Below are 25,231 nucleotides of genomic sequence, written 5' to 3'. Positions count from 1 at the left end.
TGGCTCCCATGGTTTCATCCAGTATGTTACGAAAAAAGGTCAATTTGCAGGATATTTATTTACTCATAGTGTCAAATACTTTAAAATGCGAATATGCTGTTTCATTGTTATGTAATAATGTAGTGTTTTTTTTTTTTGTAGATTTTATGTTTTTCTTTTTTTGCTGGGTATGTTGTGGAGGTTCTGAAGGAGGCAGTGATTCATTGGGGATAAACCTAAACCATTATATTCCTGTGTTTGTGATGAGAGTAATATTGATATTAAGTTGATTTTTTAAAATATATTATATTTAGCATGGCTTGTCCTGATTACATATTGTTTACCCATATTAAGTAGTGGGGTTGTTATTTGCTTACATTACAGGGATACTTCCCAGACAGTAATTAAGATTACAGATCTCCAGGGAATGCACCTAATAACATCCAAATGTGGACCCATTTTAAACGGCTCACTGGTGCTCATTTGGCAGCTGATCTAACACACCACCAGTCGGTCTGCTTTTCCATTAGCTCTGCACAGAGGCATGGATTTGAAGCATAAAGTGTTGGCCATTTGCTCCACTCTTCCAGAACTGAGGCAAAATGGAGCAATGGAGGGCGAGCAATGAATTAAACCCCCCCCCCAGCTTTATGAACATGTTAGATTGTTTTGATGTGTGTTACTAAATATCATCAGTTATTACCTTGTATGTGTATTTATTTACAAGCTTAAAAACATGTTTGCTTATGCATGTTTGGTTGTGTGGAACTGTGATATAATGTGTAGAATAGAGTATAAGAGAATGGCTTTTAATAACATTGGGATAGAGACGATGCCTTTTGCTTTGGTGCAGTACTAGTGATCAGGAAAACACTGCAGTGGTGCTGGTGGTGTTTTTCACTAAGACACTGAGTGTGTTGTAGCTTTTAGAAGCTTCGGGTCTACTACACTGCAGATGCATTGATGCATGTTATTGATTCCCCTGAACTTGCTCTCTGTTTATATATTTATATATGTATATATATGGATCTGCATTTTTCCTGACCCTGTGTATTTAATACATGTTGTTCATGTTTCCTTTTTAGTTGGTGATTCAGACATATTTTATTTTCTAAGTTGACTGCGGGCTTTTAATGCAACCATCTCAGTCTCATATAAATAGTGTCAATATTTATCATATCACCAGTGCCATCATTTAGGTAGTCCTGGATGTCATTTTTATAAGGACTGATAATTGCAGCGCCACCAAACCCCCCAAATCTGCCTGTGTCATCCGGTTCCCATTAGTGCTGCTGAGACTTTTCTCCTGTTCCCATAAGTGATACCAGAGAATTATGGTATACCCTCAGTTTGCAACAGGAAATGGAGCTCTGCTGGGGTTAGAAAGGTCATTAGCTCAACAGAGAAAGACAAGCTGCATTTCTCTGCTGCTGCTCTGCTTTTAGCCGGCCACAGATTTTTATAGCTCTATAAACTCTTGGAGTTGCTTTATTTTTCCCCTTTATGTGGAACTAGCCTGTTATGTAAAGAGGATTACACATTATTATTATGAAGGTATGGGCTATTGGATCTGTTTTGGACAGTTAAAAGTGGATGACTCTTGCTTCTACCTGGTTTGGCTTCAGAGTGCCCTCAGTTCATTCCTCAGGATTCCGGGTCCATACTGGCAAAACCGCATTACGCCATTTGTACAAATTTCTAACCTTGACATCTATGATAAAAATGTCCGGTTCCACCAAATCTAAAAGAGTTCGAAAACCATTCGGAAGGGAAATTTTAGGTTGTGATTCATATTATTGGTCTTCCAAGGCAGTCAATGTAGTTTAATCCTGCCGTTCTGCTTGAAAGTTAGACAACTTTTGGATTCAAAGATCGTATTCCACATATATTGGCTTGTTATAGAGGTATTTGAAAATCAGGCTGATCATTCTCCTCTTAGAACAACAAGACATCCATACAATAGGTACTTTCTTTCTTTTCATACATTTCTCTCTGAATCTGAGACATAGCTTTAAGTGTAAACTGTCTATATCTGACATGTTTATACCAACTGATAAGGCACAGTCATGCTATGTTCATTGTCTGGTTATTGCTTGTTCTTTATTCTGATGCTAGGCTTGTTTTTAGGCAGATAGCATCTGCCTCCTCTAAACGCCTTAATGTGTTGTTGCCATGTGATGAGTTAATTCACTGTTGATATTAACCAGTTTAAGTATGCAGTGTATCTCATAAAGTTGTCAGTTTGTATTTGGAAATTAATGATTTCAGTGCTTTGGTTTTGTCTTTTCTCTGTGTACCTCTCTGAGAAGGCAGTGAAATATAATAGACATGTCTTGCTAGCACCAACGTGTGTTACAGAGCACTTGCATATGGTTTCACTTTTATCGTATTCTCAATTGTGAGATTCAATATCAAACCTTTACAATGGCGTACCTGCTCCCAATGTAGTTGTTGTTTTGCTGCAGTACCTACCAGCTTATACTAGAGTGTCTTCAGAGTTATAAGTGTTGTAAATATTACATTACCGGGTAGATTTCTTACACAACTCTTAGGCCATTGCTATTTAGAGAAACAATGACTAATTTCCTTTGACAGTTTCTGTACAGGTACTTGTATACAAAACTTTGCAGCAAATGATTTTAGATTTGAATCATGTTCTCTGTTATATCAACACAAATATATTTTAATGATTTATCTAAGTAAAGCTAGTTTGTGGAAAAAAAAAGGTTATAGGCTAATGCTTGCTAGCTTCTAGTTGGTCTTATATTTTAAAGCAGTTCTAGTTCTTTGCTGACAACCTGCCAGTAAAGTATATTCATACCTTAGTTTATTTATTGGGAAAATATACTTTGAGGCATTTAATTAGAGGTAGACCCATACAACAGCAAGCCAATATTCTGAGATAGATTTATTTTTCTTGCATGGGCTTTGGCTGATGGATATTTGCTGATTCATTACTGCATTTAGCAGCCATATGTGAAGCTGCATGCTTTGCTGCTCCCAGCTTTTGCTTTGCTTTGGTACTGTTGTGTGTGTTTTGTTGATAGATGTTTTTTTTTTTTTCTCATTTATATTTAGACCTGTATAGTTTAATGTAAATGGAGGAAGGAAAATCAAGATTGTCTTTAAAAATATCCCTAAAATTTGGTAGGACATATCGGGAATTGGCTAGACTGATGTCAAAGCAAGCCGTGTCAGCATCGGACTTAAAAAGAAAAAAAAGAACAAACGGTAGGAATTGATCTCTAATTGAAAAACATGGGAATATGCGGTGTGTATGAACAGAAAGGGCCTCATGCTTGCTAACACTGCTTCAGTTACTATGATGAATGATTATTTACATGCATTACAGTGGCTCAAATGGGGCAACACATATCACACACAGACCAAAATTGCTTAGAATGTGCATCTTAAAATATCCTGGGTTATGTAGAGATTGTATAGACTTTTAAGGGGATCACTATCACAATACTACATTCATTATGGAGATCTGTGCTTTATTTTCACAAAAGCACAATTTTCATTTTACTAGCTTGGCAAAAACAAACCTGATTGTCTTTTCTTCCCCCTTCACATTGCTGTTATATGCACATTCTCAGAATTAGGGTAGCCAAAGTCCATTTTAGGCTGTTTGGATCACTACATTTTCCAATGTTTATTATGTATTTATCTCAGGAGCTCTAAACCTAACTGAAGGGTTGATGTGAGAGAGAACATAGTAGTAGTAGAGGGCAAGAAAGGTAATAGTTTAACAGCTCTATCTATATTGGTGTTAGTCCAGGATGGGCATCACGCAACGTTATATGATTCTGATTAGTTCCCGGTTGTTTTCCTTTTTTAAAATATTAAAGAAATGCAATTTTAGATATTCTAATTTTTAGTGTGCCTGATAACTCTGATATCCTAAACTAATCCTAATCATTATTTGTTGGCTAAATAAATTCTGTATGCTTTGGTATTTTTTGGTGGCAATATACAACGATTTATGGCCGTCCGATATAATATATATCTAGCTATTAACATCAATTAAAATGAACAAAAGAAACGCGTATTAACCAACACATTATACCTTACTTTAAAGCAGTGGTTCCCAAAGTGTGGGGCGCGCCCCCTAGGGGGGGCGCAATGCCATTGCAGGGGGGGCGCAGGAAGCGGTATGGATAAATGAAGGAAAAAAAAAAACTGCTTGCTTGACTGAGCATAATGGACAGTTGTGACACTGCAACCCAGATTTGAGAAGATCTGCAGCAACAAGCAGGCTCACTACAGCCACTGAAAAGATGGGAGGATTAAAGTACAAAGAAGAAACTCTCAGGGAGCTGTTCAATGTTTTCACTCCATTTTCAGGCTTTTTTAATGTATTGATGATAGCAAAGTTAAATATTGTTACAAATAAAAAAAAAGAAATATGTTTAAAATAACACCGACAACTAAGAATCCTCTTCTCATATACTTATTATTATATCTGGTATAAGGATGTGTGTGCCCAGTTGATTTTTTTTTTTTGGGGGGGGGGGGGGATTTATTGTAATCCAAAGGGGGGCCCAGAAGAAAATCTTCGGGAACCACTGCTTTAAAGTGACCTCTTGCCATTTTTGTATTTTTTTTTTTTATTTACCTAATATTTCAGTCAGCTCTTATTGTTCACAGCGGGTGCTGGTTGCTATGAGCCATCATATCTACCTGGTTTTCTATAGTCTATATATGTTTTAACATTTTCTCTAGAATATTTCATTATATTGGTCTTATTAACATCTAATTGGCTCTTTAACTCCCTAATGTACAGAGATTCATGCAGTGTTTTCAGTGCACAGGGTTAAGATGATTGAGGAGGACAAATGCCAAAGAGCAAATACAAATGGGGATACCGATTGGCAGAGAGGAATGTTATGGAAAGCTCTTGGGCTATTTTTAGTGCTCATAAACTTTAACATTGTGGATGACCGTCTATATAGTTAGGGTGGGATTAATCTGAAATAGTCAGTTCTGATTCATTCAAAGAAAGGTATTAAAGTGTAATGTAGTAATTCTGGCCTTATGCCATCGACAAATGCATATCATCTATCACTTAACTTGAATGTCTTGGTGACTCGGGTTCATCACATTTTATCCTTTTATCTGTAAAATAATTTCAATGTTAAGCTTGCATTTCAAGTAGAAGGAATATGTAGTTGCTCTTGTTGAAAGGGAGAAAATGCTCCACTTTCTAGTCAAACACCCACTCTGACGGTTTTCTGTCTCTGCAGCCCCACTCCACCCCTCCCCCTTAGGTACTTAGTGTGGCCCTTTTAGGTAAACAAGCATGGCTACTCCTATTTCTTGCATTACTCCGTCTACCTGAACCCTAATGTGTCTAGGTTTCTCTTGTCCTTGATGTACAAGTTGTGTAAATCTTTTATTGCTGCCGTTCCAGAAGCACAATCTCAGTGGACAGCATCTGATGGCTTTTATAAGTCAGCCTGGTCCTTTACCCTCTTCTCTATCCTCGAAGAGAAATGGTACAAAATGGCGGGCCCAATCCCGCTGTTTCCCTCAGGGACTATAGAGCCTCATTCCTGGATTTAGGAGGCCTTAATGGTTGTTGATGTCTTAAACTTGTGTTCGGATCTGCAAGCTTTTCCTCTGCGTCGTCCTTGATAATATTTTCTCTTCTCCAAGTCTCTTGTACATCAAAGGGAAACCGTCTCTACTGTGGCATACTGCTGCTTTTCCCAAAATGTGCCTTTAACGGATTGAGCTTTTGATCCTTTTGTGTGAACCTTTGAAAATTACTTTATAGCATTCTTCTTTTCTGTCAGAATCTTTCTGATACCCTTTTCTTTTACATGCAAAAATTTATTTTTTAAGCCCAAGACAATAAAAGTATTTATTTTTCTTACTTTTTAGGAAGAAAACATTTATTTTTTTGTAACTACTGACAAAACTCTGAGGTACTGCTTTCCGCAATGTTCATTCATTAGTGATTTAAGTGATTTAGCTCTAATAAATTCATTACAACAAGTAATCTCTAATTTCATATATATTAATAAACTGAATTAAAAATTAGTTTCCCTTCTCTGAATCAAATATTTTGCCTTATCAGGTAAACAAGTAAAGTTAAGTAGTTTTGGCAGTTTTTTATCTGTATCTGATAAATACTTCCTTTGTTTTTTTGTCACCGTGTTTGTTTGAACATTTCAACTTTTCTGTAAATATCCCGATGTATCCATAGTGGGATGAACTACTGTTGCACTAAGCATGGGTGGACATTGAGCTGTAGTTGTTGACTGGATGTCCAGTTCAACAGGAGGCTTCTCCATTCTGCGATCAGAAACACTCAGAGGTCTTTGGCTAAGTCCTGGAGCTAATGGTAAATATGCAGACCATGTGTCCTGTCCCTATGGGCATACATAGCGTGTCCCTGGACTCCTTGTTCATGAGCTTGGGATAAATAAAGTACATCTATCTATCTATCTATCTATCTATCTATCTATCTATCTATCTATCTATCTATCTATCTATCTATCTATCTATCTATCTCTCTCTCTATCTCTCTATCTATCTATCTATCTATCTATCTATCTCTCTATCTCTCTATCTCTCTATCTATCTATCTATCTATCTATCTATCTATCTCTCTATCTATCTCTCTATCTATCTCTCTATCTATCTATCTATCTATCTATCTATCTCTCTATCTATCTATCTATCTATCTATCTATCTATCTATCTATCTATCTATCTATCTATCTCTCTATCTATCTATCTATCTATCTCTCTATCTATCTATCTATCTATCTATCTCTCTATCTCTCTCTCTCTCTCTCTCTCTCTCTCTCTCTCTCTCTCTCTCTCTCTCTCTCTCTCCAGACAGACTAGTTCATCCCTGCCCTGCTTGGACTCTGACCCTCTCCCTTTTTTCTTGTTTCTGTCTTCCTTGTTTCTTAGTATCAATTTCTTTTTCATTTCTGTTAAAAATATGGAGGGATTGTTAATTATTTTGTTCTGTCGATGCTTACTCAGCATTTCAGCTTTATTTTCCCACTCATTCGGCAGTGAAATCATGTCCTGTTTCCTTTGTCCTTTCCCTTAGGGGAGGATTACCAAACCGATGGTAAACAAAACCAGTTTTATTATTCTGTTAGATGAAATTGTCTGTGTTTGTTTATAGTAAACTTCAGCCAGAGATAAAGTACGTTCCCGGTTTTGCTTTTGTATTGCTCCGCTGTTTGTAGGTGTGAGAGGATGTCTATTTTGGCAGTTTAAAGATCTTGTGTGCATCGTCACCCACTTCATGTTGGGAATCGGCTAAGCTTAAACGGCTGTAAGGGAGTCAGGACAAAGTGTATGTTGGGGGAGGGTAGAGGTGGTGTGGCCTGGCTGAATCTCAATCACTAAGGCCCTTCAGCAAGGCTGGCCTTTTGATGGGCCAGCTGCAGTCATTCATTCAGCCATTTACATTGAAATGCAACTGCAGAAAGGGGGAGGAGACGACTGTGCTGAGACTGACCTATGAGCTTGCACAAATGGGATGTGAATAGAAAGCAAAAGCAAACCTAAATACCGGGTGGGGGTGGGGGGGCTCTCTGCTGCTCAGCAATACAGGCAGCCATACTTTGTTTCCCCCCAGCGTGCTGTTGGCCAGTATACTTCACACAAAGGATCTAAGCACCCTTTTTGACCAGTACTCGCATTTTCAACACTCAGCTGTTTTGTGTCTTTACAGCCAGGCTGGTGGCTGTAAAGAGGTTGTGATTCATCCCCATAGCTGTTTGAATGGCACTCTACGGTTCATGCTAACCCTCTTGTTGTTGATTCTTTTTATATACATTTCCTGCTTTGCATGTGGTGTGAAAGTTTTCTGAAGTATTTACATGTGAGGTTTATTCTTGAGGCATGTTTGGTTGGAACTTGAATGTACCTTTAACATCTTGCTCTGTGAATGTTTTCATTTTGTAATAGTAAAAAGAAATTATGATATGATATGATTTAGTTGGATTGAAAATATTTAACACAAATATTTTCCTCAGAATACCCCAAATCTCTCTCTTCATTTTACGAACTATTCGTCTTACCAGTTAACTTACATTTTGGATTTATTCAAAGCTATGTAGTAACCCAGTATTACAGTTTATCTTAATAAATCTAACTTGTTGTATTGTTGTGAAAACAGTGTGGATACTATTTTATTTGTAGGTAGCTGTAGATCAGTTTGTGTAAAGCTCAACACTACTGAATACTCCTATTGTCTGTCCAGACGAGGCCCTGTTTGGGTACTTGCGACAAGCTTTTTTGTCTGATAGGGGTTCTAATTAAAGCAAGGAGTCACAAAAAGACTACATTTGAAACCAGCTACTGGAGGGGATATGTTTAAAGACACCTTGCTGTGCTGTTTCCTTAATGATGCCCCTATATGTGCATAATCGTCTACCAACCACTGTGTTTGCGCATCCAAGCCAATGTAGCTCTCACCATCCTTCTCACACATGGCTGGACATTAGCAACATCAATAACAGACTTCAGAGCTGTTTCTAGTTTAGAATGACGTAACCTAAGCTGTTGCGTCTATTGGTTCTGTTGCTTTTCTCTACTGCATTTATTGTTTACATCCTGCTTCCTCCTTCTATCCTCTTTACTTTTGTGGCAGTGTTACGCTACCGCCCACTATTACAGCACCTATTACGTCTTCTTCAGCTTCAGGTGGTATCATCTTTACATCTAAGCTTTCCTGTAAGGATGCTTTATTCAACTTTACATGGATGTAGCCTCATTCATGCTGTCTGCATGACCCAAAGATCTCAGCCATTCTGATCTGTGCCCACATTGTTGCATGTTGTAAAGCAGCAGTGTATGCTTCAGATACTTTTGAATACCCTTGTATAATGTTGCAACTATGTTTTTTCCATGGCTCATTTGATGTTTAGATGAGATGGTGATTAAACCTCTTAATAAAGCAGAACATAACAGAAATAATAAGGAACATTGAGGTTATAATATTTGTAGTACATGAAAACATGCACATTTTAGCAGGACCTGTTTTCACTTGCAGGAAGTAAAGAAAAACAAACTTCAGGGCCATCAACATGCGTAGACAAGGATATGTAGTCTGAGACATCCTCTGAGTTACTCTGCACTCTATATCAAAGTGTTGTGTCCACAAAGCCCCTCTGTAGACCCAGTTCAGATCAGCATTCAGGTCTTTTTATTGTAGCCCAAGTATTGGCTGTTTAATAGTTTGATTACATGCAGGGAACTGCTGCCTACTATAATTAAAAGGTTTGGTTCAGCTCATATTTAGATCTTGTTGAGGGACATATCAAAGTTGTGGCCCAGCATGTACATTTTCACAGTGGGATCACTGTTGAAGCTTCATGATCCAATTGAACCAACAGCTGCAGCAGCTTGGTGCTTGTTTCTGTTTTTTCCAGCCTTTTCCCTGATCCAGGGGGCCAATATCCATTCTTATTGAAGACTGTATTGCTTACTTCTTTGAAATGTGTTTCGTTTTTTTTTGTTTGTTTGTTTTTCTTAGTTTTCATATAAACCAGAGATAACATTCAAACTGCTGCCAGAGAAAAATTATTCACCTGACTACATGGCTAAGGCTGTGAGAACTTGAATGCCACAATGTTTCTTACCAACTTTCTTCAAAAGATCTATGTAGATGCTTTTTTTACTTTTTGTTTTCTTTTCAGAAAACTCGTACGTGCCAGGTCTTAAGATCAGTGCTTTATGCCATACTTCTTGGTTCTACATTTAAGACTCATATTCCGGAGTATTTTTTCGTTGTTGTGTTGATAAAGCCAGCAGATTAAAACATTGTTAGTTTTGTCTATCATGCTCAGTTACAAGAGGCCTCCATTCTCTAAAAGAGTTTAAGTCCGATATGGGATTTTCCTGGCACCTGTTGGTGGATCTGATATATTAGACTGCAGTGAACATCACAATGTGAGGGTCCCTATGGCGCTTCTCCAAGTTTGAGTTCCACAATTTATGGTGTTGACTTAATCTCCATGTTTCCCATATCTCAAGTGAATATCTCGAGTATTTGCAAAACCAAGTCTAATCCATGGAGAACTCTCTGATTTACAGGCAAGCATTTGCTGCTTCCCGCTTTGTGACCAATAGCGTCCATAACCTTTTTTAGAAAACATGTCTATCACAAAGCCACAGAGACAGTCGGCCCTGAGCTTTCTCTAACAACTCATAAATCAAACGATATAGCTGTATCCTGGACAGCTTTGTGTTTGCAAAAAGCTGTGTTAATCCCACATTGAAGTGTTTTGTTAGAAGGACTCATGTTGTAAAGGTAACTTGCACTTTACTATACAATTTCTTTTTTTTCTTTTTTTTTTTACATTGTTGAAAGGGCTCGATAAGGTCAGGAAAAATGTATTTTAGATTATATTGATAATATTTTGAATGAATATTATTAGGGATGCACGATATAATCGGCCCCCTATCGGTATTGGCCTTAAAACTGAATATCGGACATCGGCCACCCCACCGATATTTAACCCGATATTTGATCAGCTTCCGAGTTTCTAAAGTCTAAAAAAAAATAAAAAATATACTACTTCTTCTTCTTCTTCCTCAAAAACTTCTTTTTTACAGACTTAAAAACTTCTAAAGACGAGGGAAAAAATATTGATACATTAAAATATCCCAATATCTTCATATGCTGATATATTGCCATTTAAAAACACCATATCAATCTCTTTTACTAATGAAATATTGCTATATGTCATCGTTATGCTACGAAATCCCCCGAAAATTCACAAAATCTTGCCATATTTTTATATGTTGATATATTGACGTGGTATCAATCTATTTTACTAACAAAATCTCACAAGAATTTGCAAAATATCATGAGAGTTTGTAACAGAACGATGAAATTTCACCAGATTTTGAAAGTAAAATAGATCGATACCGCGTTTTTAAAAATCAGTTTGATATCAGCATATGAAAATATATTTGAGTATATTATTTTTCAAAGTGTCAGAAATGGATAACAAAACTGCTATTTTCAATGACCACTTATTTTTGTCCAGCTTTAACATCGGTATCGATATCGGTTATCGGCTACATGAGTATTACAATATCGGCATATTGGATATCGGCCAAAATCCCAATATCGTGCATCCCTAAATATTATCCTCATTTTTGTCCAGGGGGGTTATGAGAGCGCCGCTACGGCTACTCTATGAAACACATTCAACTCAAATATATTTGAATACTTAGGCTAGAGCAGTGAGAGAGTCAGAAAAAGCTTGGAGAAGGAATGTTGCCCTACCTGCGCTCAAACAGCTGGAGCAAGAAATACACCCAGAGCTGTTTGTTAAATTCAAGGTAAAGTCTTTCTTAAAAAGAACTAGTTAGTGTTCGGCATTGGTGAAACAAATACTAGCACTTTGTTACTGAGGCAGACAGCTTGGTTACTGTGTTGGTCACAGTTTCTCTGCTGCACTTGTGTATTTGATTGGTTTAAAGTACCGAATCCCTTTGTAGCTATAGCTGCACAAACTTGTTCATACTAAAATTCCTGTTGCTTCTTTGTGTTTGTAACTATTTAAATTTAGATGCCAAAAATATGAAGTGAGAGGCTACAAGGAGAAATATCCCCATGATAACCAGGATCTAAAAAACTTTCACTGGCAATTAAAAGTTAACTATCTCTGTCGCTAAAGATGCTACAATTATAGTTAATGATGCTAAAGATTAGCCAAAACTCCAGTTCCATTTATCTTCTTTTAATATAGAAATTTAAGAAATAGAGCTGTAATCATAATCATCAATGTTTCTACATAATGGTATGATCCTGTGTGCTAACCAATCAAACACCAATGGCTGTGTCCCAACGTGCGCCCCTAACCCCTCTATCGCTATATAAAGTGTGGACCAAATAGTGGGCTTGATAGTGAACTCTGTTAACTGTGTGTCAGGAGAGATGACCACTACTTTTCGCTCCCCCTTGATCACATGACTCTATCACCCTGCACAGTACCTGCACCATCTTTGTTCTCTCTTGCCCCTAAACCATAACCCATGATGCTTTGTGGGGAGAGCTCTTGCAAACTATTCTGGGCTATATCTGCTTGACTAGTTACCATGGATGTTTACTACTTTTCAAGATTGCATTGTGGTTGATTGAGTGAGTGCATTACTTTTTAATTAGTAAATAATGAGGGCTGCTCAATGTAAACAGTTGATAGCACTGCTGCCTTGCTGCAAGAAGGTTCCGGGTTCAAATCCCTGCCCGGGTCTTTCTGCATGGAGTTCACAAGTTCTGCCTGAGCATGCGTTGGTTCTATCTGCGTACTCTGGCTTTCTCCCACAGTCCAAAAGCATGCTTGTTGGGTTAATTGGCTTCTCTAAATTCTCCTTAGTGTAAGTGTGTGCGTGAATGGTTGTTTGTCCTGTTTGACTCTGTGTTGCCCTGCGATGGACTCCCTCCTCTTGCCCGACAGCTGGAGATGGGCACCAGCACCCCTCGCGCCCCAGCTGGGATAAGTGTGATGGAAAATGGATGGATTGATAACGACACCTAGAGGCAGATGTTTATGAAGAATTTTCATAATCTAGGTCCTCCAGTTATGCAATAAACGATTACATCCTTAGTTACCACCAGCTATGCTAAAATGAAACTGATTTCTGATTAAATTATTGCCATGTTGGGGTTGTCCATAACATACTCTTTTTACCAATGGTAAAAAAAAAAACAGTTTAAACCCAGGAACAATCGACTTTTAGTGGGAGTGGGAACAGCACACTGACCAGCGTCATCTTGTGTCAAACGACTCGGCTCCGACAGTGACCCAGGTTTAAATCGCCTTCAAAGGGCTCCGGTCCAATTTGCATGCAGTGGAAACAGACCGGGGTCGACCCACTAATTTACGTGATACCATTGAGTGCAAGATACGGATGTCAACACGCTGCGCCAGTCAGGTCTGATCGAACAAGCCATAGCAACTGCTTACATTCAATAAACATGGCGCAGCAGTGGTGAGAGAGATTCTGAGGGACAGAAAAAATGAAACAATAAAGCAAACTTATAAGGCGCTGGCTGAGCCAAATGCTGATTGTTAGCAGGTCGACCCATGCTTATAAAAAACCCGGATTAACCCGCCAAATTCAGTGGGCTATATAATCTAGTGCCCAGCTTCCACATCAGCTTTCCTTTTCTGTTTGTTTTTATGCTGTCCATTAATTTCTACTATTTTGAATTGACACAGGCGTAAAGCCAGTATGAAGAGAAAAAATGACAGATTTTGTTGTTGTTGTTTTGTTTTTGTTGCCAGTAATAACTCTCATTTTACTGTCATTAAAGTGATGTGGATATTTCCAGATCAACCATAACCCCCGTTTACACTAGAGCCACCTTAACAATGCAGATCAATAATAATATTAAAGTGACCGTTCTGGAAAAAGAAAGTGTTTAATTTTCCTTTAGTTTATTTTTCCTTTCTTTTCTAATAGAAGACAAACGATCTCATGGCTCGGCTCTCATGACGTGTGCACTTCCTAATTAAGCTTTAAACACCTTTTACATATTATTGCATAATTACAGTACTGTGCTTGGAGTGTTTTTTGGAAAAGCATGAATAATTTAAGGAGAACGTGAAAATGTGTCAGCTGATTTTTGAAAGCGCTTTAGTTTGTATCTGGTGCCCAGTGTGTTTAATAAGAGCCTGCAGGAAGGAATGGAAAATCACATAATCTCCAGTCAGCCTGCCCAGAGGGACTTTCCCTCCTGAATATGTGGCAGCACAGGACTGGTTGTGCATTACACAATATGACTTTTTTCATTTTATTTTTAAAAAGGGGGTTTAATTTAAATGTAAGGAAACTGGGCCTGCATCGATTCCAGCTGCAGTTGCATTTCTAGCAGGCACTTTTTTTACTTGGAAATAGCTCTTTAATTGAATAGCAAAAGTTAACCAGCAACAGATCTTAAAAGTTCTTTTGATACCCGAGCCGTCTTTGCTATAAATATGCCGCCTTGTTTTTGTGCTCATCTGCGTATTTGTGCCGGTGTGTGCGTGCTTTTCTCAGTCATCCTGCCTGCCATGAGTCTTTTTATAGAAACAGCAGCCAGCAGTGTAATCTCTGGTGTGGATATAGGACAGCCTTTTATTCTGTCCCATTACTTATGCAAAGCCAGTCCTCACCCACTGTCACTGCACAGCCTGTTTGGAATTTACAGTTTTCCTCAAAAATAAATTAAGTTGAAGGATGATGTTGATTTCTTTAACATTTAAAAAGTTCAGACAAATATGTCTGATGCCCTTATCCCTTTAAGGAATAATTTATTTAGAATCTAAAATCTTTAGCTTTAGACCATTCTTATAAACAGTTCACCCTTTAGATCATATTGACACAAATAAATGTTGTTTTCTAGCTCCAAGAGATAATAATCCTTAAAAGAAAAAGACAAACATTTATTTTTAAAAGATCTAAAGAAGGTAGATTTATTTATATCTTCTGATGTATTACAAATGTGTTATCTGGATTAGTAATATAGAAAACTCCAGCTACATTTAGAAGCGTTTGTATCTTGATTAGGCTAGGATACATTTTGGAATGCTATAATCAAACAGCACCACAAGTTTCTTGACAAAGTGAATTTTGTCTCACAAACAGCAGCTTTATCTACGTCCAGATCATATTTCCAGTTCATGATCTACTTTGGTTCTTTACGCATCCAGATCAGCTTAAGGTTCCAGACATTAAATGGCAGCTTGAGAGGTTGCCTCTCCAATATTACCCTTCTGATCAGTCATGTGAGGTAGATACAGGCTCTTACCGGTAAGGTCAACATGGTATTGCAGACAGAGTGTGACGCAGTGATAGAATAAAAGGCACAGCAAAGACAGCGTCTTCGTCTTTCTTAGTGAACTTTGATGCGGTTTACTTACAGTGCTACTGCAAGCGCACCATCCAGTAACAGAGTGACGTGTGATTTACAGACATATATGTGACCTGAGAACTTGTATACTTCTGCATGCCTCTCTCTGCATCTTAGTAACCACAGCGGCACGTCAAAGTCTCTCCCTCTCTGCAGTATTTTTTTTCTCTGCTGCTGCATTCAGCACATGTAGACGGAGCTACATGCTCATTATGTTGCTGCCTTGCCTTCTGCTCATACTGGACAGCTTCTTGTATGGGCAGCTCAAACAAGCTACTGTTGTGACTGAATGATGTTGACCAGTCAGTGAGGTCCACTTTCAAAAGAGCTAAGTGAAAATGAGCCAAAAGGTGGGAAATTATTTGACATTTTCCATCCAGTCAAAAAGTGATTCAAGTGCTATCGTTGTTAAGATATGGCTCATTCCTGATTGGTGCCACACCAAGAATCTTGCCTTGCCTACCTCACTGTTATCATAAAAACAAGAAAAGAGGATTATTACTTTTCCCTAATTTCTTATTATGACCTAAATGTATTCTGCTGCCATAAACAGAATATATTGTCACCCGTCTGCTTATTTAGCAAACCTTTAAAGTTGTTCCACGCACTTATCGTATTTTGGCTGCCAAGTAAAGCAGCATCAAAGTGTTTTTTTATTTTTTATTATTTTAATAAATACTCCAGACCACATTTATTTTAGGTTAAGATCTGTAATGGCTATGATGATCGAACTAGAACCTGATCGGTCTTCACTATCATGGTCAGACTGTGATACTGAACAATAAAAAAAAAAAAAGTAATGAGACAGAAACAAACACTGGTAATTGATATTAACCCAGTTTTCTTTTTGGATTTGCTGTGATATCGTTGTGCACAATATCATTATCTGAAAGGACTGATATCCTAACCGCAATGAGCTCACATTTTGCAGCTGTCTAGTTGTAGTTTACTGCTGTTTATAATCACACCAAAGATTACCATCTACGACACAAAGTGCATGAAGCACACTTAAGAATTAAACAAAGGGTAAAAATCAGTAACTATTTGTATCGTCTTTGCTTTATTTGCTAGTAGAATTGCCATTGTATGATTTTCTTCCTATGATAGTCATAATGCCAGGTGGCATTATGACCACCTTAGATTAAGGGAAAGAAAAGATCTCCAGAATGTAGACAAGATAACCTGCACTGGATGGCTCTACTTTAGTTCTGCAATACTGTTTTTAATGATAGTGGTTCTGATTGGTCCACATTTTCCTGAAAATGTTCCTTCTTCCCAGTTACTATGTGTTCATCTCACCTACTAGAGCTTAGGGTATCAGGCTTAGGGATTAGAGACATATTTATTTAACTAGTCAAATATATTTAATCACCAATAAAGTTGGTTGGGATTTAAAGCATATGAGTATATGATCATTGTGCTATGTAAGAGCATGAAATATCAGTCATAATTATTAAGTCAAATATTATATTGAAACAGTTTTGTAGTTTTAATATTCTACGCATGAATCACTGTGATGGTTGTTTATTTATTTCAGTGTCCAGTGTCCCTAAAATAATTCCAGTATGGTTTAAAATTCCTGCTAAAAATCAAAAGAGCATATTAAGCAGTCTCAATAGTCATTTGTATACACACAGTGTATACAAAATGGAATTTTGTTGCATACAGCTTTCCGACATTAAAAGAGCAGCTTAGTCGTGAAATTAACATTACAATTCATAAAGTGCAGCAGTGATCAAGATGTAGACAGCACAGGGCAAAAGGAAAACCAGTCATGGTGCAAAAGGTATTGATATGGAAGGTTCAGAGCAATGCAAAATAAATAAATGAATATGGTGCAGAATACCAGTTGAGTTCTATTTAAAGGGATTTGAAAATTCACCATGTAGTGCAACTATGATGTTTACACTGTGATGTGGAGTCTCGATTTGTGAGTTGATTAGTTTCAACAGTCTTTTGGCAGTCGAGAAAAAGCTGTTATGGAATCTGCTGGTCCTGCATCGAATTCTGAGAAGCGTCTTACCAGAGGCCAGTCGGGAGAACAGTCCATGGTGGGGGTGTGAGGGGTCACCAATGATGTCACGGACTTTGGACACGCAGCGCTACGGTGAAATGTTTTTTATGGAGGGAAGAGGAGCCCTGATGATCTTCTCTACTGTTCTCACCACTCTTCTCACTTTCTGCCAGTCTGAGGTGCTGCAGCCTCCACACCACACAGTGAGACAGCTGGTCAGCTAGTCTTTATAGTGCTTCTGTAGAAGGTGGTGAGGATGGGTGGGGGCAGGTTGGCTCTCCTCATCCTCTGCAGGAAGTACAAGCGCTTCTGTGCCTTTTTAACCAGTGAGGTGGTGTTTACAGTCCAGGTGTAAAAGGTGCTTTAACATAATGGTGGTGAATACAAAAAAGACATACTTATTGCAGGGATTGACATTAAGGATTTTTACCACTTGCCCTTTGGGCAACTGACTTTCACATTTAATTTGCCCGGAAACAATTTTTACTTGCCCAGTATAATATTTGATAAAGTTCCTAATAATGTTTGTTTTTTAAATGTTTTTTGTAATTCAGTAAGTTTACAGGTTCCTAGTGTGTATATACATGCGTCAGATAATGAACTCAAGCCTACATTACCGTGTTAATATGCTTTTCAATCCTTCCTGCACATTCTTTTCAAACTAAACTTTGCTTTAAACTCTTGTGTGCTTCGAAAATATAAATTGTAATGTTAAAAATCTAAAAAACTTCACAGGTTAAAAACTTACACTACTACTACTCACCAATTTAACATGTTTAGCTGTATAACATTTAAATGCACCACTCCAATGTCTAAGAGAAAAAACTTTAATGAACATTTTTTTAATGTATGACACTGTACAGAATACTGCCATATTATAGAAATATTTACATTGTGCGCATACAATTATTATTTTCCTTATCCCTGACTGATCATTTTTAATCTAGCGTGTATTGTAGTATAGATTAAATTCATCATCCAGCTGCTGCTCTGCAGAATTCTCTCCCCAAGAGCTGAATCATGACATTTAGCGGAAAATCACGTAGCTTTTTCAAATCACGCAAGAATGTGTACAAAACAACAAAGATGGCACATGCAAAGCTTGTGAGTCGTTTTTAGGGAATGTTGATGATTTTTAAAGTAATTTTGAGTGATAAATATATATTTTTTTTGCGATCATTGCACTTGCCCGGCGGGCAAATGCCCCTGACTGACAAAAAAAAACCCAGAACGAAGGAGTGTAATTATTCTACCAGAGCAGACAGATGGGTAGAGGGGGCGTGTTTTCCTGCATGCGGTGCTTCGTTCAAAAGCGCTGGATTAACCTTGCACGTCCGTGATCACTGCTATGCGCAATTTCAGTTATTAAATGTGTGGTTGATATTAATAATTGCCCTATTCTGATGGCTTAATATGCTCTTCTGAGTTTTGGCAGGAATTTAACACCATATTCCAGCTTTTTGAAATCAGATTTTGTTGTGAGATTTAATTGAAATGTCATCTTTTTCTATGCTCCACCTGTCTAGATTCTCCTTTTTTTCTCTCTTTGCTAATAAAGCCCATTACTTTTTCTTTTGAAAGTTTCTTCATGTTAAATGCAAAGTTCATATCTTCCCTTAATATTCAAACCATCAGATTAACCCAGCGACGCTGCTCCGATCCAGCAATGCTGCTTTTATTGGCTAATTTTATTGCCTGCCATCTCTGTGACTAAAGGGCGCAGGGTTCATGATTTCACATCACCTTTCTTATTTATATGCTGAAATAATGAGGTAATTATTTAAAAGCATTGTTGGCGTAGCCAAGCCTAGCAGGCAGCTACCCTGGCGAGAACTCTGTAATCAGTAAAGATGGAAATCAACACATATATAAGCATATTCTTTATTTTAAAAAAGGAAGAAAAGAAAAAAATGAATTGTAGACACATTAATACAATAATAATAATATTTTTTTTAACCTTCTAGCAACTATTGGACAGCAGGACTCTGTTTAGGTAACTTAAAATACACCAAGAGAGTATAGGTCCATCTCACAGATGAGATTAAAGGATAAGCGATGGGCGTTTTCCTTTCCCTTTATAGGAGATGCATAAAAGTTGTATGTATTGTGGTAAAACGTGTTGAAGATGGATAAATGAAACAAAATCTGCTTTTGAATTGAAACACCAGAATTCCCCTTTCCTTTAGACATGAGATATTTGAGTTAAAGCTGCTAATACCTTAATTTAGTCATATCACCCTGTGTGTTGGACAGATGATCCAGGCTGCTGAACTCAGCTCTGTTATGCTACTCTTTCACACACTTGGCTCCTCTCTCTCTCTGTTTCCACACCCCTAACTCTGTTCTCTCCTTCTCTCCTCCCACTTTCTTTTGCAACCGCGGCCTTCTAATTTTTGCAACTCAGAGCTTAAAAATTCAGATGCAGGCTGCATCCTTTTATGCTCATCTCAGCTCTCACTCAGTCTCCTCCCCAGTCTACCTCTCTGCAGTAGCCGTAGTTCCTCAGGAAACGCCGTGCAGGAAGCTAAGGGCGTTGGGCCTAACTGTTTGCCTTGTTTCCTTCTTTATCAAGTCATTATATTATCCAAACTTGCTGAAAGATTTGGTGTATTGGTTGATTCGTCAATGAGCTGTATTTTTACTTTAATTCCATGCTGTAATTGAAAACATTTGTCCTTAAGATTCATAAAACTGTGTAAAGAAAGCTTTAGAAAAACTTACAAATGTGTATTGGAGCTGAGAAGTTCTCTGAATGCATGGTATTCTTTGTAGCTTGATCTGGTCTACAGTTTATACTTCACACCAAAGGGGGAAGGTATATTTTCTGTGGGTATTAAATGGCTTCTGTAAAGAATTTTCCTTTTTTTCGCTGTGGTAGGCGCATGGCTGCGCATTAAGAAGTGGAAAACTTTGGTTTCTTGCTGCGTGATCAAAGCCCACTGCAGCAGACCCAACATGTGATTTGTGTCTTTGAAACAAGAGACAACAAAATAACTGGTTTCATTTGTTTCTATTCTTGCCAAGTTTTGGTTAAAGAATCTAATTTATAATCTTTCTGATTAGGACACTTTGTTTTTCTGGCCTGCTTCATTCAGTTGCAATCATGCATATTCCTTGACTTCCCCATTGCTTTTTATTGTGTGCTGTCCAGTAGGTTACTGCACAGTTATGCTTGATCAACTTCCTACTGTAATAGTAGCTTTAAATACAGAAGCAGAAGCTGTTTTATTTGTTTTCACTACCAGTCCTACTCTTTTCAATAACAGGATGCATATTATGTGTATTTTAACGATCTAAAGGAAAGCTGGCTGAAACTTTTTCATAAGGATCTGGAGAGCTAACTTCGTTGCACATGATGTAATGTGTGTTTGTGTGTCAGCTGGAGGTATTTATTAAATGGCCAGTTTTTAACATAATGAAATCTGTGTGGGGGAGCGAATGGCTGCAGGCATTCAGAATCAACATAGTCAACTTGCTTGGCGGTTTTGGAGCATGCACGGGTGTTTATGTATCATGTGCTGCTGCTACTCCTCCATTTCCAATATTCCTAGGGATCCATTTTTTCACTGCAACCATAGCAACAGAAGAGGACAAATGGCACAAGTGTGGAAAAAAGTGCATCTGGTGTTGTGAGAGTCTGAAAACTGAACAAGCCGACTTGATATAAAAGAAAATGTGTGTATATATATGTATGTATGTGTGTGTGTGTGTATATGTATATGTGTGTATGTATGTATGTATGTATGTATATATATATATACATATATATATATATATATATATATATATATATATATATATATATATATATATATATATATATATATAAAAATATAAAAATTGTTGTGTTGTCGAATGGCCTTGTTGGCCTTCTTAGTTAATGGCAGAATGATTATAGCAAACAAAAGTACTTTTCCTTTTAATGCGTAATCTTCCGCCATTATATGCTTCCTGCTTTTAACAAATTCCGTTCAATGTCAGGGTGTCATATCATAGATTTTGTCTTTGGCCACTGTGCACTTAGATTTAATGCCTGAAATTGCCTGTTATACATTCACTTACTGGACCAAGATCTATATTGTGTTTTTGATGTGTGCAGTGTAAAATTACAGGTAGAAAGCTTGTCCTAATTCCTAGAGAATAAAGCCTAATTTTATTATGATTGAAACTAAGCCGGTATTGATTTGGTTTGGTCTGGTTATGTAGTACAAACTAAGGTTAGACTTCTTTCCTCCATTGTTTTACTATGTGTTTTTGTTAAAAATTAAATCACCAGCAAATAGCTGTGTTATAAAAAGGAACGTATTGGTAGTCGCTGCACAATAGGATTTAAGGGTAATATTTGTCAAATATTGAACTTGTTAATTTGAGCACAGAGGCTAAAAATCTCAGAAAAAGTTGGACATTCAGATGAGAAAGAGATGAGCTGTCCCTTACTGTGATGATGGTAAATAAAAGGAAATGGGGATTCTTTGAGCCAAAAAGCCGTACCTTCGATCACACAAGCTGCTTCCTGAGAGCACATGCAAGTTTCAGCTTGATGCCAGTATTTGAAAAGACATCTTTGAATGTGAGAATTTATTTTTCCCCATTCCAGAGAGCTTGTTACCTTGACAACAGCAGAAGATTCATAGCACAGGGGGCTGAGCGAGTGAGCGTGTGAGCAGAGCCTACCACGGCATGGCTGTGCCGAATAAACAAGCGCTGTCGCTAACTGTGTCACGAGTGCTGCTGCTGCCCTCTCACTGCAGATCCCATTCCCTCCCATCTCCCTTACTTCCCTATTTTCTCTCGCTTTCTTTTGATATCAGGCTTTTATTTAGCAGTTTCCATTATCACGTGACACACTCCCTCTTTACACATCTACTAGCTACACCCTTTTCTGTCTCTTTTTTTAATAACGTTCCCTTTCATAAAGCCCATCACTTTTCCCCTGTTTACTTTTCTATAATCAGTTTTAAGGCTTTATCTCACTAAAAGTGTGTTTATTAAAGATCAGAGTGCTTAGATAAATGTCACTGGTTTGCCTGTGTATGTTGGCCACCCGTGCTGGAGATATGGAGGAATGGTTTTCTCTCATCCCTCCCTGCAGAAACCAGAGTAATCAATAATGTAGATGTTTTTGAAGAGCAGCAGTGTGGTGTGCATCTCTTTATTTCTCTCCTCCCCCAGCCTGTCCCACCGCTCTCCCCCATCTCTGCCTCCACACCCTCCAGTGTAAGGTTTCCCCCTTTAGTGTTTGTGCATAGAGGAGCAGATGACTGAATCTAATTAGTGAAGCTGTTACAATAAGGCCTGATACCTGATGCTTTGACGTATTGCTGGCTGAACCCTGGCTGTTATTACTGGGCTTCTATGGCTTCCTTTTGTTTGTTTGGTTTCATATTCAGTTTTAATGTAGGGTGGGGTTCATCACTAATATCACTGACATGACTGCAGAGCCCATCATTGAGCTGTCTGATAATCATCCTTGGGGCATAACCTGGGTCAATTTTAAATTGTTTGTATTATAAAAGCTCCAGAAACTGTGCAGTCTTCCTGTTAAATTCAGCGTCATTTTAATGACTTGGTTTTATAGAAGCTTGGAATCTGATGCACAGATGTCCACGTTTTACCTCTATGGGTTTCTGTAAATACACTGGTAACATCTTACCTTGAAGCAGTTAATGGGAAGGATGTGTTGGTCTGCTGCTGATGGCGTGGGTGGTTCTGATTTCTGAAGGTTGTTTATTATGTGTTTAAAGTCCATAGCTTTTTTGCTGCCTTTGCATAGAGATGTGCTGTGTGTTCTACATTCCTTAGCAAAGTTTCAGCAGGAAGTTGATCAGGAAAATTTCAGTAATTAATGTGAAATTAGCACTCTGTCCAGATTGGATGGTTATTCTTACATCGTCTGCTTTGGAGAGTTTATGCCTTAACTTTGTTTCTTCATACCTTTATAACCAGTATTTTACTTAGAGATCTGATGTTAAGGGTCCATAGTGTTGAATAGGTTCCACGTGTTACCTTTTTTTTTTTTTTTTTATCAGAAAGTCTCTTTAATATAACTTCTGTAATATAGCAAGTGTGTTGCAAAACCATAACACTTAACCTCCTGTTAGTTAGTTGAGATGCTGTTTAGGAACCTGATTACTATTAAAGCAGCTTTAAACCAGAACCTGGAGAGCAAATTACCCGTGTATATTATTCTGAGACCCTGCTAAAAGCTGTTTGCATAACCTCAGATATTTTCTGATCTGTTACTTCTGCATTTGCACTTGTTTGAAATTGACTAATTATACCATGCCCGTTTTGCCCAATGCCTTTCATTGCAGCTTAAACGGGTAGTTTGTTTCAAAAGCAGCTGCTTAAGTTTGTACACAAGTTTAAAGTATGCAAAAATACTTAGGATCATTTACATTTTAATTTGATCTCTATTTGACATTTCTCGTGTTATCTTGTAATCTTCTGTAGCTGTATTCTTCTGCGTGTCGTTGTTGAATAAATGTTTTTGATAAAAGCCATCAAGGCTTCTAAGAATCAGCTGCTGTTTACTTTTGGGATGATTAGTCTGACTTTATTTAGCTAGTTACTTAAAGGTTGTTTTTTTTAAAGCTTGATAATAAATGTTGTTTTCAAAGAATTTTAGTATATTTATTTTACCACGGGATCCTGACATTGCTTCAGGCGCCATGACACAGTTATTTTCTGGGTTTAAGTGAAAAGATTCATCTTTATCTGCAGTCATAGTCTGTCAGCATCAAAGACACTCCCTCATTCTTCCTGAAGGTCACTGTTAAAAGCAGGGCTGGTGTCATCAGCTCAGTTTCTCTTACAGCGGTGTAGTGGAAAGCTTATAGGACAGCGAACATTTATCAGTGCCAGTGTTTGACACTCAGAGCGTTGTGGCTAAATCCACCTTAAAACATACGGCTGTCCTACTTGGATTTGGGAACTTTAAACATGTGAACCAGATCGAGGTGTAGCATGTTCCCTAATGAGACGGTTGTGTTGCTTTTTTTTCTATAAGGATGAAAAGGTTTTCTTTCTGTTCTATTAGGTATGTACGCAGGTGTCATACCTGAAGTGTAAATTTAGTTTGTATGAAACCTGCAGCTTGAGTTTACTAATATAGATGATGTATATTTTTACTGGCCATTTGATTAAGGATACGATTAATCTTTTTCCCGTAATGTAAAGTCAGCAGGCTTTGTCTGTCCACTAAATATGTGCTACTCTTTATTTGGGTAACTGTGTTGATGCATTTCTTTCTGACTTATTTAGGTGTAGCACTTATTTATCTACATCTACTACATGGGGCGTGTAGTATCACTGTCCTATTGGCTGGTTTCAGCAATATTCATTTAAAATGTCATCACTATGTGTGAGTTTTTCAATGTCTTCAGACTGCAGGAGGGGACTAGTCATACAGTGAAGATGTTGCTGGTAAATAATGGTCTTTGTTATCTTGAAATATTGGGTCGCAGTAAAAGCAAGCAATCTTACATCGTTTGACTTGGATTATTCCGAGACATCTCAATATTACTCTTACTTCAGTACCAGACTGAGATAACAAGAAAAGTCTTTCCATCATGCTGCCCTATTTACCATACTTTATAGTTTGGTGAGAATCTCTGAAACTCTGTAATTTAGGTCTTACTTTTTCAACAGAAGAGTTTTCTTTATATAAACCACATACTGTTTTATTCTTGGGATATAAAACATGGGGTACACAAACACTTTGTTTCTCAGATACATTAGAATAGATCATCAATGAATTCCAAAACCCTTACTTTTCTGTGTAGATATTTTTCAAAAATGGGAAATTCTCCAAGCTGTTTGAGTTCATGAAAGAAATGACAAACTGGTTAAATAATAGCTCTTTATAACTGAACTCTGAGAAACCTGCGTATGATTATTCTCCTGGAGGGGATGACTCCTCTGATCAGGCAGCACGCTGAATGTTTGAACTATGTTTTCAAGCCAAACTTCAGATCTGGGTCCTTTTCCCACCAATCAATGTCTCTTGAAGGTAATTCAAAATAAAGGCTTAAAAACGCATCATTTTAGAAAGATTTTCAAGCTAAAATGCACGTTGCTAAAGCAAGAACTTTAGTTGGTTATAGGTTAAGTTTCCTTCAAATGTTCCTAATCAAGGAAACTTTCAAGTAAAGCTGAATGGAAAGTTCCAATAAACTCACTAAAATTTTTCAAAGAAGTTTGTATGCTTGCTTAAAGTGTTTTTTTTTTTGGCTCTGCTGTCTACGTCTTCCTGGATGTTGTTATTATGTACGTTGACATAGCTGGTAGCAACCATTACGAACTGACATTTTAACGTAAGAACAACTTCCCTCATAGCAGTTCACTCATTAAAA

General features: G+C 37.6%; 1 protein-coding gene across 3 annotated transcripts in view; it reads left to right on the top strand.

Moving 5' to 3' along the window:
- ankrd11 (ankyrin repeat domain 11) overlaps positions 1-25,231 on the top strand; it is a 126,560-nt gene that overhangs the window by 500 nt on the left and 100,829 nt on the right. The window lies entirely within an intron of this gene.

Source organism: Cyprinodon tularosa, unplaced genomic scaffold (genome assembly GCF_016077235.1).
Source record: "Cyprinodon tularosa strain WSP-4 unplaced genomic scaffold, ASM1607723v1 ctg197, whole genome shotgun sequence".
NCBI lineage: Eukaryota > Metazoa > Chordata > Actinopteri > Cyprinodontiformes > Cyprinodontidae > Cyprinodon > Cyprinodon tularosa.
This window is presented reverse-complemented; position numbering and strand designations above follow the sequence as displayed.